This window comes from Mus caroli, unplaced genomic scaffold (assembly GCF_978045245.1).
Source record: "Mus caroli unplaced genomic scaffold, Mus_caroli_1 scaffold_16, whole genome shotgun sequence".
NCBI classification, from domain to species: Eukaryota; Metazoa; Chordata; class Mammalia; order Rodentia; family Muridae; genus Mus; species Mus caroli.
Window position 1 is genome coordinate 101092432 of NW_028227271.1, and position 16791 is coordinate 101109222.

Sequence of the window (16791 nt, forward strand, 5' to 3'; positions counted from 1 at the left end):
ATGGTGTCTTGACTCAATCTCTGACCTCTGATTAGACTTTTGAAGACCTATTTGTTGGACCTTTTTTGATGTGTTTGATGAAGAAGAGTATCCAAGACTGGCAGTGCTTACAACTAAGATCTTAGAGCAGTCTCCTGAGAGGTACCAGGGAAGGGCAGTACCCTTTGATCAAGGGAAACTTGAAACTAATTATGTCACAGATTATATAAAACATGATATAGGCCTAACAGAAATGTGGTACCTTACACATGATAGGCCCTTGATACAAATATGCAAAACATGCTGGGTTTTCCATATTTCATCACATTTCCATGAATACTCTAAGCCTGATTCCTCTCCAAAAATAAATAAATAAATAAATAGATAGATAGATAGATAGATAAATAAATAAATAAATGAATAGCCATCAATGAAAATAACTGCAAATCCAGAAAGCAACTTTGTCTTTTTGGTTAAGTCATTCCCTTGTAGTTTATTTTGGCAAAGCTTTTCATGCAGATAGCTACTGTTTACAACTGCTAGGGATGTACTTCATGCAGACTTTGCTACTGTTTACTCTTGTTATCAAGCTTCTCTGTCTTAATCTTCCTGTGTCTCCTTTGCCTGTTGTTAAATATTGCTATCTTACCAATAAACCCAGTTCGTGAGCCACTGCACTTCTTTTTTTATTATTATTAGATATTTTCTTTATATACATTTCAAATGCTAGCCTGAAATTTCCCTATACCCTCCCTCTGCCCTGCTTCCCTACCCACCCACTCCTGCTTCTTGGCCCTGGCATTCCCCTGTATTGGGGCATATAAAGTTTGCAATACCAAGGGTCCTCTCTTCCAAGTGATGTCCGACTAGGCCATCTTCTGCTATATATGCAGCTAGAGACATGAGCTCTCGGGGTACTGGTTCATAGTGTTGTTCCACCTATAGGGTTGCAGACCCCTTCAGCTCCTTGGGTACTTTCTCTAACTTCTCCATTGGGGGCCCTGTTTTCCATCTTATAGATGACTGTGAGCATCCACCTCTGTATTTGCCAGGCACTGGCATAGCCTCATACGAGACAGCTATAACAGGGTCCCTTCAGCAAAATCTTTCTGGCATTGTGCAATAGTGTCTGCACTTCATTTCATGTTCATACTCTGTGTCATCGGAATTGGGTTGGCTTTTATAGCCTCAGGCATTATTTAGACTGAGAGAGGGTGATGATGGGCACAAGTTGAGCGTTTACCTAATTAATGTGTATTTGCCGGTAGCTTTAATTGGGATCCTGGTTTCACACTGTTGGATACATTCTGTATCCTGTTGGAACTCAAGTCTTGAATTAACACTGGGTGGCTATAAAAGAACAAGCCAAGAATTTTGCACTTCTTTCGACTGCAGTTGTTTATTTAGCTGGGGATATTTAGTGGGTGGTCCAGTCTTCCAATCCTCAGAACCAGGAAGAGCAGAGTATAGTTGTAAATAGAATAGAACATAGTTGCAGTCTTTGGTAAAAGGAAGGCTGGAACAACCATGACATTCCTCCTGCTTTATCACAGACTGAATTAGTTCATTAGGTATGCTACTCTTGAAGGAATTACTCTTCTAGCCTTCACCACATCAAGCTATTTAATTCAAATCCAAAACTTTACCCCAGTGAAAACTCTACTTGATCACAGAAAAAAGGAACAATAATAAATGGTACAAAAAAAAAGAATGAAAGAAAGAGAGAAAGAAAGAAAGAAAGAAAGAAAGAAAGAAAGAAAGAAAGAAAGAGAGAGAGAGAGAAGAAAAACAAGCTGTTATTTGGTTTATTTTGGAGTATGGGTACAGGGAATAACTGTGACATTTAAGAAGTTAGATTTTTGTCTTTATTTACTTTTTGCCATTTGTTGGGGTCATTATTGCCTCTAGATAATATTTTGTTCCTGCTTTCATCAGTGGGCCTCATTACAGAATAGGTAAGACTTAAGGTGGAGAAAGTAATTAAGACAACCTCAAGGAAGTGTTCTGTGTATCAGCTACCTTTCAAACCAACTGTGTAGCAGTTTGATGAAGTAAGAGCTGTGGTCTTCTCAAGTGCATCAGAGGCTAATTGCATAGCTATCACTTATAATTTCCTACTTATCAACAGTCCATATCCATCACATGTGCAACTCATAAGGATACAAAAGAGACTACATAGAACAGTGGCTGCTGGTGACCATGGGTCAGGCAGGCTGCCTAGAATCCTGGCTCAGCTGTTTCCCAGCTGTGTAGCCTTAGATATCTGGGTCCCCTGCTCTGCAACATGACATACAACATGAACCCTGGGTAAATATTTGCACACCCTGCCAATCAAGTGCAAACAACTGAGTTTCAAAAGTTTGCCCCAACCACCTGCCCATAAATCCATGGGCTGTGCCAATCTCCTCACAAGGGCCAGAAGAAAATTGGCTAGGGTACAAATAGGATCTTCTTCAAGTTGTTCAGTTTATAAAAACAGCTTAGAGTGGGTCTGACCTTGGGAACAAATAGGGAGACACAATAGAGAAAAGAGAAGGAAGAAGGCTGTCTTGGGGATCAGTGGTAGAGAGAGGACTTAAGAAGAAAAAGTATAAAATAATATCTCAAATTTGGGATGGCTACTGTTTTTTTGTCTTTAGGAAAGATATATGGGCATGCTGAAGAAACTCTGAAACTGCCTGAAGTTTGTCAGGCAAAAGACCAGGACATACACTTAAAGCAGAGGTGTTGGCTTGAATCACATTTGTCCTGGTTAATTACCTGGTGTGCCTTTTGCTGAAACTGGCACAGTCAAAACAATTATAGACAGGTGGTTGGGGCAAACTTTGAAACTTGACTGTTTGTACTTGATTGGCAGAATGTGTAATTATTTACAGGTATTCAGTAAAGATGTACGTATTTTAGAGGAGAAGAGATAAAGTGTAATATTTGAAAGTGTTTTTCAGGTGACCCATTCTGGCATTCATTAAAATACACAGCATAGCATGTAACACCAGAATGACTGGTTGAGGAATTTATTATTTGGAACTATATCTTCTCAAATCAAAAATGTTAGAAGGTTGAGAAAATGCAGTTTTGGGAAGACGATGTTAAGAATTTTCCTTAGATGACATTCTCATTTTAAAAACCCAAATTGAGACTTTATTAAGAGTAATGAAATTTTGAAATAAACACAACTGCTTGATTAAGAGATGAGGGATTTGTTGTGATGATTATGACTATAATGTTCAACCCAGTCATGGTTGAGTGAATAGTATTATATTGGCATTGGCATGGTTGAACCTTGAAATAATAAGTTAGTGAACTAGAATCCATGCATAAACCAAAATTACAGTCCACATTTTTGATGGGTCATCACTTTCTTATGATTGCTTCCTACTATTTCTGCTTTAATGAAATATGATGTAAAAGAAACAAAGAGGAATATTCTGCATTCATATTGCATTTGGACACTTAATATAAACTTGTCCTAAGTCCAGTTGTATAGGAATTCTCATGTGTTTCTACTAGAACTCTTCATTCAGACTAGTAGTCTGTCACTCATAACAGATGTGTTTTCCATTATTAAAATATTGTGTCTTCTGGGAATGCTGTGAATTCTGGAAGTGTGTGTTGTCTCTGTGCCTTGTCTGTGGCCATTGCAGGATCCAGTGACACACCAGGGTCTTGTTTCCTAAAATCTTTCATATGTTGTAGAATATGCTCTGCCCATTTATACAACTGGCAGGCTTCATTCAGTTTTCTGATCAATCGTTCATTGAATTGTTATCTAGCAGCTTGAAGTTGAGAGATGAAGGATGATTATCATTCTCTTCCATCTGTCTTTTCCCTTTCTTTCCTTAAAATTGGTATTTGGATCTATGATAATACTAATTCACAATATTATACATATAGTGCATTGTAATAATAATTATTAACGTTACTAGTAGTTCTAACTAATGTATTCCAGTATATGTGTGGACATACATATACAGAGAAAGGTACTGGTTGGTGAACACTTTGGCTGGTTATTTTACTAATGTCAAGATTTCTTTGTATGTGTTGTTGCCCTTCTCATTCCATCATTGGACTATGCAGCTCAAATAGCATAGTCTTATTAGGATGTGGGGAAAGCATATACTTTGAAAATAGCATCCTTTCTTCAGTGAGTATGGATGACACATGATGAAAAAAAAAAAAAAACAGAGGAGCTCATTTCCTTTTGCTAGAATTCTGGGTAAAACAGTACTTGTGGATAAAAGAGCTCAAATTGATACAAAAGCTACCATGCTTTCTTCTGGCTGAGTTGATCTCTTCAGCAGGTTTTCCCTGCCTCTAAAAGGCACTCTGGGGACAAGTAAAGCCCCAGGTTCTCTTTCAGAGTTAGCTAATGATACTTATCTATCTCCCTGTCTTTGGTGAGCAGAACGCTGAAGGCCACATTTTACCCTCCTGCCACCCCCACGCAGCCTAGATGGATAAATCTACTGGAAGGCTGGGAGAGAGTTTGGCATTCACACCAAAACAAATTGATATCTGAGCCACCCATGGTAGAAATGTATCCAAATGAAAAAGGGTGATTCTTGGGGACTCCGAAAGTACTAATACCAGTAAAACCCAAAGCTGAAGGATCCACTTAAAAGTCAAAACAAAAAGAAGTGCTAGACTCTCTCTTGGTCATGGGGCTGATTCTTGGCATTCAAGGAACCAGGAGGCTCTTGTGGTCTAATCTGGAAAGAGTCACTAACTTGTTGTGTCACCTTGGCAAATGGGGAGGACTCCTTGGGCTGCAGAGCTCCGTCCAGCTGCTGGACGGGATGAAAGCAAGACCTCACTGAAACCAGATGCTGCTTCCCCGAGAAGCTTTCAGCAATAAATAATATCATATATACTTTGTTCTTGGCGCAGATGCTGAACTGTTATAACCCCTGTTTTCACTTGCTTCTAAATTTCTGGAAATTTCTCCTTTGGTCTTGGATTTTTCCATGCTTTTCTTCTGCCCAAAAGCTTTTTTGGAAAGTTGGACCAATATTTCATTTAGCTGTTTTTCCTGAGTGATTGAAGAGTATGGGCAAGGCATTGTTTTTTAAAACATGAAATTATTGAAATTTTTTCTTATATACCTCAGTGGGGAGGGGTGATATGGCTCAGCTTCTGGATTTAAAGTATTTACAACTAGTGAACGAATTTGGGAGGTGGAAAAAAATGGCTCATCTGTTAAGAGTACTTGCTACTCTTCAAGGGGAACTGAGTTTGGTTCCCAGCATGTAGGTCAGGTGGCTCATAACCATCCATGACTCCATCTCCAACAGATCCAATGTCTTTGGCTTCTGTAGGCACCTGCACATACATCACACACACACACACACACACACACACACACACACACACACGGGCGAGTGCACACATACTTAAAGAATTATGGTATGCTTAAAAATATTAAAAACTTAGGTCACAGTATATTCTTCTCTTTCAACAAGATCACACATAAACAGGCAGCATTATCAAAGATTTCATCTGAAGAGCGTCCAGTGATTATAAAGGGATCATGTATCTTCTGTCACCCATCCTTAGTTACCAAGTAGCATGTGAACGATCATAACTTGTTACCTTTTATAACCATTTGTTTTGTGCCTGAACACATGATTTCTAAAAAGGTGACGTGGTTAAGTGCTGTCACTTTGATTAGGACGAACTATTTATTTTGACTGAGCTTCTGAGAACCCTGTAATGCTCATACTAGATCACAAGTCCCTTCATATCACTTATAGCATGCTATGGGCTTGTATGAAGACTTCAATAACATCTATGCTGTAACTAAATTAAAAATTCCTTTATAGCATGGCCTATCTATATCTCTTTCCCTTATGGCTGAACCTGTAAGTATTCAGTTCAGTACTGAGCACATAGTAAGGACTTGTTGAATAAATTAAATTACTCTAGGATACTAATCTCATTTCTACCACTATATTAAAATAAGTGACATAGATATACAAACTAAGGAGAGGTTTATCTTGGCCTGTGTTTGTAGTGGTTCAAGTCCAAGATCAGATAACCTCATTGGTTTGGGCTGATGGCAAGAACAACACGTCAGAGTACACAGCAGCAGAACATGTCAGAATAAAGGTTCTGCTCACATCTCATGCCAAGACAGGGAGAAATGAAAATACTGAGGTCACAAGAGCTCATTTAAAGCTACTCTGCTAATTAGACAAAGACTTCCCACTAGGCTTCACCATCTAAGGATCCATGTCACTTCCCAGCTTGGACCTCCTTGGGGTCCAAGCCTTTACATATTGGCCTTTGAGAGAAAGTCATCCAAAACTTAACACAATGGTGCAATTATTATTGTTAGACTTTGTTCATAGCTTTGTCCACCCAAACATGAGTGCATTCAATAAACATCATTGAGTGTCTGTCTATTCATGTCAATAATTAATAGGCATGCTGAGATTGTGTCTTTGTTTTGTCAGATCACAGAAATTCTTGAGGGCATATTACTTATACATGAAAACAAAATAATTGGACTATTTTGGCATCCTTACCTACCTATAAATAAAATATTAGGCAATCAAATAAAAACCAATGCCAAGAAATTTACCACTTCCTGAGCATCTCTGAACTGTCTGGTTCTACACAAAGTTCTGAGAAGAGATAAATGAATAAGATAGTCACCACCAGGAAGCCATTTATAGGTTAGCCATAGCAAACAGACAAATTCTATAGTACTTGTTACATACACAAGGTGGAAGATAAAGAATAGCAGAGGTGTCAAGAGCTAGAGAGAGATTGTTGCACTGTGTGATCGTGTGCACTGCTGAAGATTCTGGAAAAGCTTCTTGATGCGGTTAGGCAGTGAATTGTAGTTCCTTTTACAGCCACAACCTTTTCCCATGTACTCAGTGCCTTCAACATCTAGAAACTTGTCAAATATACCACTATTGGAAAATAAACTGGAATGAGCCTTTAGCTTTTTTGCATCACTAGCCCTTATTAAGTACATAATGCCCCAAAATAACTTGACACTTTGGCAATCATGGGTACTTTGGAGTTCTCAATTTCATTGAGCTGCCTCAACATTTAAGAGTATGTTATAGTTGTTTCTGCATGCATACCATTGACAGTCTTAGTTAGAGATGCCTCTTATTCTAGAGTCTGCAGCTACAAGTTTAGCTTTTCAGAATTGAATTTAGATAGATAGATAGATAGATAGATAGATAGATAGATAGATAGATAGATAGATTCTAGGTCTTTCAATCACCTGGAGATGTAATTTAGAATTCTGCCACACAGATTAAGATTGTTCTTGTGGCGGATCTTCTCTGAACTGTTAATGACTGATTTTTTTTCAGTTGTATAGTTTCTCTTGCTAATGATTTTCATCTGCCAAAGAGATTATCTGCTTCAAAAGCAGATTACTGAAGGCTGTCTTGGCACATGCTTGTCTCACTGCTTAAGTTGATTTTGATTTAGTTCAGTTTCTTTGTCTTTGGGTACAGAACCTATTTTGGAAAGAAGAGAAGAAATAAATTTTTTTCTGGTTTAGAAAACAAAGATATGACTTGGGTTGAGGTAGTAGTTACATAAAAGAGAAACATGTAAATTAGAACTACGTCAGTAACCAGAGCAGTTTTGGAAATAGTTTGAGGCAAAAGGTTTGGCACACTCATAGATTCTATTAGCTAATTTAAATATAATTTTAAGAAGCTTATTGTGTTCCCTAAATTTCATATTTTGGCCAAACAGAAAGGCTAAAGTCATGGTTTTCCTCTGCTTAACTTTTTGGGTGTTATTAATTTATAAGTAGAATTTTGTGTTGGAGAACATAAAAGGACCTTTGTACGAAGTCTTTGAGCCAAAATAAACAGTCCATTGTTTCATGGTTTTGTATTGCACACAGAAAAACATTATTATCATTATTTTATTAAATGGATACAGATTATCCGATTTGCAAGAGAAGACCAGTGGTTAGTTGAGACGCTTGGTGCATGAGAGGTAGTGAGTGTTGACTGCCAAATATCTGTCAACACAAGAAAAAGCATTCATATATCAAAGTATTTTTCTCATTTTTTATGTAAGAAAATTGTGCTTGTTAGTACACACCAGCGTAAATGTCACAGATACTTTCCGTTTTTAGTAGTCTGCTGAAATACTATCTTTCTCTTTGAAGAATAAAAGGGGCCATATGAATATAACTGATCCAGTTCTAATAGATTCATTTTTCTATTATTTTATTACACTCTTTCTCTCTGCTAGCCATATTGAAATCAACATATTTATCCACAAGGTCAATAACTTCTACTTATCTTCAACTTTTAAAATTTTTTTTATCTTTTATTGAAACTAGATTTTTTTCTCTCTCCCTCTAGTTATTGTTTCCCTCTCTGTACTCCTCCCCTCCTCTCTGAATCTACTCCCTTTCTATCTCAAATTTTAAAAGAACAGGATTCTATGAGATAATAATAATAATAATAATAATAATATATAGTAAGATAAAACAGAAACCATCACATCAGAGTTGGACATGACAAACAGATATTGTTCTTCTGATTTGGGTGTTACTAGTCAAAAACTCATCCTTGCCATTCCCAACTGCTCCCGAGACAGGAAGTAGGGTCAGAATCTCACTGTCTCCTGATGTGAGGAGTTGAGGCCATTATGGCTGATGATTGACAACTTTGCCTCTTCTTACACAATAATCACACAACCAGTTCAGTTCAAGAAGCAAGAAAAGCCATGACTGTAACTCAGAGTAGCAAGTGAAGTTTCTTGTCTATCTACCCACTTCACCTCTTGGCTCCAAAGTAGAGACAGCATCAGAACATAAAAGAGTTGAAAACAAAAACTTACTTTTTCAGGGGGAAAAAAGTACCAGAGATGGTAAGATTTTCTAGGTAATTGATGCAACTCATGGGTTTTGGTGGACATTGCTTTTAGCATTAAACCTCTTATTCACACAGTGTTCCAGTTTTGCACAGGCTAAATACATTTAGCAATGGATTGTTGATACTAATTGAGGCACCCATTCACAGTTGTTTTTTATCTCTTCCAAAGAGAATAGCTCAATAGAGGGATTGTCAGCTATCGACTGAAACTGGAATCTGGAATACATTTGTGAAGATAATTAGGAATGCACATATAAATATATAGTTATTTTGGAATAATAAATAAGAGAAGTAAAAATTTTAAACTCACTGTTTCTCTCTCCAAAAAATCTTGGCAAGCATTTCTGAATGGGTTCTCAATAGTTATCACTTAGTAAAAGCAGAAAAAGAAAAGTCCGTATGGGTTTGCTTCAAGTAAGTAGTCTCCAGCATCGTTGAAGAGAGTGACCTTTTGGGCTGTGTTTAGATGAGAGCTCAGGTATTCCCAGGTGCATGATATTTACTTTGAATTGCTATGTCCTTTACAGAGATTTTGCCTTGTAATCCCTTTTATTGTTAAAATATTACTATTTGATGTTTACCAACGATATCAGTTTTGTAGGAGCAGAAAGAACAAGAGGGATGTGAAGCAAATGGAGGCAGAGATCATGGACAGGAAATAATTAGATAAGACTTTCAGAACACAGTAAGCACTTTGTCATTCACTCTTAAGTGAGATGGATGGAGCGCCAATGAGAGTGTTAAACCAAGGGAATGGCATGTTCTTCTATTAATGAGATCAATTTACCAAGTTATTATCAAGATCTAGATAAGAAATGTGAAGATTAAATAGAGATTTAAATGGGTTTAAGAAACTGAACTAGAAGAAATTGGAGGCAAAAATATAACTGTTTTTCAGAAAGCTTTTTTGTTAATTTTTTTAATGATTAATTGTGAATTTCACATCATGCACCCCAATTACACTCATCTCCCCCATCCCTTCATATCTACCTTCTGCCTTTGCATCCCTCCTAAGGAAAACAAAATATAAAAATAAAAACAACAAAAAGGAGAAAAACATACCATTTTAAACAAACTAAAGAAAAGTCTGTAGTGTGATAAGTATACTCTTCTGTCTATACATTTTAACTTGAAATGTTCATTGGAATGAGTCGTTGGTCTGGTTCCCTCTGAACTCCCTCTTATTTGAATTTTATTCCTAAGAGTCTCTGTATTCTACTACTCTTTAGTGATTAACACAGGCTTTTAATATATACTCTGAATTTTTCTTTATCTTTATAAAATTATAAATAACATTTTCCTTTCCTTCTGAGTTGAATAAAATCCTTTCTTACTCAAACTTCTATGAGATGTATGTTGAAGATTATCAACATGTATTCCATTAATGGTAACTGCTCATTCAGATGTTTCATCGAGATTGTCCTCATTTTGAAATATGAAATAAACCTATAATTGCAGTGTCTGGTACAAAGAAGCAGCTCAAATTCTAAGCTTCCAGCGTCACATTGTCCAGCAGCTCTGGCACTGGTTATATTTTAAAGTCATTTTTAAGGTACACTTTATTATTGGATATTTTCTTTATTTACATTTCAAATATTCTCCTCTTTCCCGATCCCCTCCCCCAGAAACTCCCTATCCCATCCCCCCTTCTCCTGTTTCTATGAGGGTGTGCTCTCACCCACCCACTCTCTCCTGCCTACCTTCGTATTCCCCTACTTGGGGGAATCAAACCTTCATGGGACTGAGGATGTCTTCTCCCATTGATGCCTGACAAGGCCATTCTCTGCTACATATGCAGTTGAAGCCATGGGTCCTTCCATGTGTACTCCTTGGTTGGTGGTTTAGACCCTGGGAGCTCTGGTTGGTTAATATTGTTGTTCTTCCTATGGGGTCGCAAACCCCTTCAGCTCCTTCAGTCCTTTCTCTAACACCTCCATTGGAGACCCAGAGATCAGTTCAATGGTCGGCTGGGAGCATCCATCTCTGTATAGGTCAGGCTCTGGCAGAGCCGTAAACTTTTTATTGGGTACCTAGTTTGAACCAAGAGAAATATAAAATCCTAAAGTATGCTGACCTCAGTATAACAAGATCAATTCAGCTGATTAAAATGTCTTCTATTGTTTCTTTCTGTTTCCTCAACTCTAGCAACTAGAAATAACAGATCCTTAAAATGAAATGTATACAAATTCAGAGAACAAAAGGAGGGACTGTCAACAATGAGTCCAACAAAGAGTGACAGCAAGCAATTTTAGATAGTTCACAAGAAATGTATAAAAGAATATCCAGCCTCAACAACCCTTAAATTTCTGCCCACTAAAACAATGTCAGATCATTATTTCTATTAAATTGTCAATAAAGGAGAGGGATAATTGAGATAGCAACTGTAACTGTGAAATTGAGATATCCTATTAGTATGACATGAGTAGAGATTTGTACAGATGAATGATCTGAGGAAAACATCTCATCAATTCTACCTTTTTGTGCAGTGATATTGCTTCTGGAAACCAACTGTTAGAGAATAAGTAGAAATACACCAGAACTCCATCCGCCACCATCCCAGAGATGATTATTGTGATAATCTTCATGTTACTGAAAAACTGCCAATACTCGATATCAATAAACCCACAAACTTTTTAATTATCAGATCCTAACATGAAAACCTAGGGTACAAATAGACATACACAGGCGTTCAAGGTTTCACGTGAAGAAATTGATTGTTCTCTTCCATTCATTTAAATACATGAAGAACAACAGATGTTGGGTTTAACCCGTTGAATTTATTTCATAGCTGAAAGATGGGTTGTGGCTCACAGTTGAAAAATGACTGTCCTAAATAGCAGGTGGTCAATACATCGTGAAATATTAATTAATATGGTCATTCAATGTTATGTCCTTAGTTTTCTGTTTATATTGTGGCATGAATGGGAGATGCTACATTTCTTCCTCCAGTGAGAAGGAGAATGATTTCAGGCATATAATGAAGATTTTTTGTTTCTGTAAGATACATAACTCTTTGCCCCTCCTACCTCCCATACCAGCCTATCATGGATCATTAATGGATTCTGTGCATTCTTCTTAAATCCTCTCCCCATATCCTTTGCAAGTTCTGCAAGTAGATGGGATGTTTCTAGGTGATCCAATGTCTGCCGCATCCCTTTTTAATCAGCCTTTCAGGTTAAAATTTTATTCTTGGCATATTCAAATAATATGAACAAAGCTGAGCTGATTTCACTTGAATTAACAAAGAACAAAAGGCCTTTTCTAGAAAAGAGGGTGACAATTTATCCAGTATGTATTGAGGAGATTCTAATAAAAATGAAACAAAAATCAAAATAAAAAGGAAAACCATTTTATATAAAGCCTTTCTTTCAATTTTCTTTACACATTTTATTAGAAAATACCTCCCCTGTCTCCTCACCTTCCTTCCTCTCTCCACATACATCCACACATGTGATTGCTACATTTCTGTGTACCTAAGTGTGCATTTATAATGATAAAAAAATCAAAACTGACTCTGTGGAAAAAATGATAGGTTTGTAAACAGATTTCTTATACTTCTATTATAATTTAGCTCATCTTCTTGAAATGTGTCCAAGGCTACACTTCTGTTTGAAACTGAAGCTATCAGTTTGCCTTGCTCAGGTTGTCTCAGAGTACACTGCTTGGTGTTCAAGTGGTGTGTAGGGAGCCAGTACAGAAACCTAAAGTGAGCTACAGACCAGGCTCGTTTTCTTCATGTCTTCTTTCTTGTTCTCCTAGTCTAATTTTTGTGTAATTTGATGAAGCCACTAGTAGCTTTGGATTTAAATCTGCCATTTGGGGTATTGTGGGGCAGAATGTCATCTATTTTTTTTTTATTAAGCCAAAGTAACATTCTTATCTAACAAGAACTTTGCCTCTGTGAAGTCTAATAATTTCCCATAATAAAACTAGTCCCTGACCAAAAAAAAAAAAAAAAAAAAAAAAGTACTGACAAGTTCTAACTAGTGCAAATATATCTGACTTCAACAGTATAATGGGATTTATCTCTCCCTTGAAAACAAATAAGTTATTCTTGATGATTTATTAAAATGCAGATGCAAACACTTAGGTGCATTCAATGAGTATTTGGGTAACATTTTAAAAATTTTTTATTAGGTATTTTCTTCATTTACATTTCAAATGCCATCCCAAAAGTCCCCCATCACCCCCCTCCCCTACCCACCCACTCCCACTTCTTGGCCCTGGTGTTTCCCTGTACTGAGGCATATAAAGTTTGCAAGACCAAGGGGTCTCTCTTCCCAATGATGGCTGATGAGGCCATCTTCTGCTACTTATGCAGCTAGAGACATGAGCTCTGGACATACTGGCTAGTTCATATTGTTGTTCCACCTATAGGGTTGCAGACCCCTTTAGATCCTTGGGTACTTTCTCTAGCTCCTCCATTGGGGGCCCTGTGTTCCATCCAATAGCTAACTGTGAGCAGCCACTTCTATGTTTGCCAGGCACCGGCATAGCCTCACAAGAGACAGCTATTTCAGGGTCCTTTCAGCAAAATCTTGCTGGTGTATGCAATGGTGTCAGCATTTGGAGGTGGACTCCAGAAAATCAAATAACCCCCAAAATGGGGATCAGAGCTAAACAAAGAATTCTCACCTTGAGGAACATTTTAAGTTATGTTGTTACACAAATTTTTGCACTCCTTTCTCCTTATCTTACACTGGAATCTGACCTTTCAAGGATAAATTAGGAAGATCTAGAACTACATAGTAGATTATCTAAGATCACATAACATCCAATCCAGTAGGAGAAAAGGAGATTCGCAGTCTCCAAAATTACGTGCCACTTGTACTCATGACTTGCTAGCTAGGATGTAGTCTTATGACTCCAGTCAGCTACAAGGTTCTCTATGAAATGGCTTTTACTGGGTCCTATTGCTAATTCAAATTAGAAAGTGTCAATAAAATGGCAATTAGTAACTTAGAGCAAGTCATAGATGGCTGTATCAATCCTATGAGTAAAGTCATTTAAATGTTTATTCAAAAGGTTGTCATGTTAATAACTATGATTCGTGTGTGTGTGTTTGTGTAAACATGAATTGGACAGAATTAGGAAAGCATTCTTCAAGTCCAATTTAGAATGTTGGCTAGGACTTGGGCATTTTTAGTAGAAGAGATAACAAGAATATAATGGACTCAAAATTAGCTGAAATGGCAACTTGATATGATAGGCAATGGAGGCAAAGCCTCTTGATAACATGTAGACTTCTGATATGTAATGCAAATTCTGGAGACAGGTATTTATGGGTACTTGAGTTTTGTTTTAGAAATGTGTTTCAGAGGCCTCTACCATGCTATCGGTTTCTGTATGTCCAAAACATGATTTGAAAAGCAATCAATCACAATTCTCAATGCTATCACTGTTAACTATTCCCATGAACACTCTTTTTGAAGCTATCCTTAGGCTCTTTGTTCTATCCTTAGGGAGTTTGAATGTATCAAACGTCACAGAATGGTGAATTTCATACTTCAAAAGGGTAAGCTGCATGAACAGGTCTGATAACCAGCACATTAATTCTGTCAACAGGAATGGACCACAACTCTCTTCCTGTGGTATAGTGTGGACAGGACCATCACTCACATAGTGAAATGTTCTTCTCACAGTCTTCTGTATAGAGTTATTTAGTCCACACCTAATGACAACCATGAATGTTCTAACTACATGAGTAGTTATCAGAACCATAGCAAAATTCCAGACCGGGGAAGGGGAAGTCATCCTTTTCATTTTGTATTGCTCATATATGTATTTCACTAATTACTTGGTTTTTTGTAACATTTCTTGACTCATGACCTTTTTTTAAAATCTGAAATAGCGCAATCATAACTTAATTAAAAAAAAAAAAAACATCCAACAGGCAAAGCCTGCTGGTGCACATCTGTATTTAGAGCACTCAGCAACTGGAGGCTGAAGCCAGAGGATGAGGAGTTCAAGGCCATTCTGGGCTACATAACACTTTCTTGGGAAATTTTCTCAGAGAGAGAGAGAGAGAGAGAGAGAGAGAGAGAACGAACTAAATCAAATAAAAAACATATTAGCTAAGTGTATGCTCCTCAATTAATTATTCTTTGGTAGTCAGGAACATTGGTGCACTGAAATGAAGAAAGAAACCAATGTTTACAGAACATACTACAGGTATTCCAGTAAAAGACACTGCTACAATGAATGGTTAAATGTATACAATAGAATGAAATAGACTAGGAATTTTAGTGCATATTGGTATTTCAGAATTTGTTTTTGCATTTATTTCTTCATTTACAAAATACTCAATGTTCTGTACTCTGAGGCCTTGGTAAACTTAAATTCAGTGGGCTTCTCTTCCTACTCTTTTTAGAGACGTCACAGGACCAGATTAAAATTACCCAGTTATCTCTAGGTGGTGTTGGTACACCCCTTTAATCTCAATATTCGAGGCAAAGACAGGTGGATCTTTGAGTTTGAGGCCAGCCTGTTCTACAGAGTTCTAGAACAGCCAAGGCTACATAGAGAAACCCAATCTTAAAAACACAAGCAAAAAAAAAATTATCCAAATATTATATTCAATTTATTTAGATGAAAAACATGATCTGCCTTGAGTTTAACATTCAAGTCTCTTAAATGATCTGTGGTCTCATGTAGACTCTAGCCCAGGGTGGCCTTCACTTCAGCTGGAAGCCTCTAAAAATATTCTGGGCAAAGAGCAGCAGCTGCATTAGATGAAGCAATCATCTGGGACAATTGATACACTCTTCTGGAACCAGGTGTGCGTGAGAGAGTGGGAGAGACCACAAGATAGAGGGTTATTAATTTATGGGGATTTTGGGGAGATTTATATACCCACACAACAACTTCTAGAAGCTACTGACCAAGACGCACCAAGAAATAACCAGGAAACGTCTACGAAATTTCAACCCTAGCTTCTCTACCAGATTTTAACTAAACGACATCTTCTTGCAAAGGTAAAATAACTGGAGGGAAAAAAAAGATTCTTGACATACATTCTGAAAGAAATTATAAGAATATCCAGCCTTGATTTCAGAGGTATCTATAGGACTATTGGTTTGTATTCCTGTATAGTTACCTTTGATTAAGTCTAAGTTAATTTTTTGATTGTTTCTAAGTCAAGTTAGGTCTCTGCACTACTCCTATGTGCTTTTGCATTTTTAAAAAATGAATTTCTAATCAAGCTAAGCTTGGATTTTTGCGCTGTTGTTGTTCCAGTTTGTTGATTTCTTCTTTAACTAGATCTCTGTGTATCCTTCCTCCCTCTTAGTCAATTCTTTTCCAAGTGCTAGAGAAGCCTTTGACTGCTTGCTCCTTTTATCACTGAATTTGGGCTTCTAAAATCTATCCACCAGAGGAAGGGTGAGTTTCTTGAGCATTACTCTGTGAAACTGGTACACTTGGAGAGATGAAGGTTTGAAATGCCTCCCTTTGGTCCTTTAGCATTAGTGAATCTTATTGTGTGAACAGCTTCTTGTAGATTTCTTGTAGAGTTAGGGTTGTTGTTGTTGTTGTTGTTGAAACATAACATTTTAACCAGCAGCTTCACTGCAAGTGGTTGAAATCTGAAAATTCCATTCAGATCACTTCCATTTGCAATGAAGAAGGGTGTTTTATTTTTGTTATACAAGTATCAGCATCAAAAATTTCACTTAGTGGTATTTCAGAAAAAAAAAAAAAGGCAATTTCAGGTGTCTATTCCTTTGGCTCTCGGGTGAATGGCAGTGTGTTAATAGTGGTGGTTTACAATTTTCCCAGCCTGCTGCTTACCCTGATCCTTCATCATCCATCTGATTTAAAAGAAACACAGCCAGGTCATTTAAGGAGATGCTCTGTGGTGGGCTGCTCAGAAAGCAAACATAAATATCCTTGGATTTAAATATTTCATTCAGAAGGATGAAAAATAAGCCAATATTTGCATGATGTATCA

The 16791-nt window shown here is 37.2% G+C and overlaps 1 protein-coding gene across 5 annotated transcripts in view; it reads left to right on the forward strand.

Annotated features, from left to right (window-relative positions):
- The window catches only part of Ghr (growth hormone receptor), a 275056-nt gene that overhangs the window by 94866 nt on the left and 163399 nt on the right, over window positions 1–16791 (forward strand). The window contains exon 1 of one of the 5 annotated variants that reach the window (XM_085831501.1): window positions 15648–15817. The exons of the other annotated variants lie outside the window; for them this stretch is intronic. The gene's annotated coding sequence lies outside the window, so the exon portion shown is untranslated. Of the gene's footprint in view, window positions 1–15647; window positions 15818–16791 lie in introns of those variants that run through there. 5 annotated transcript variants of the gene reach the window in all.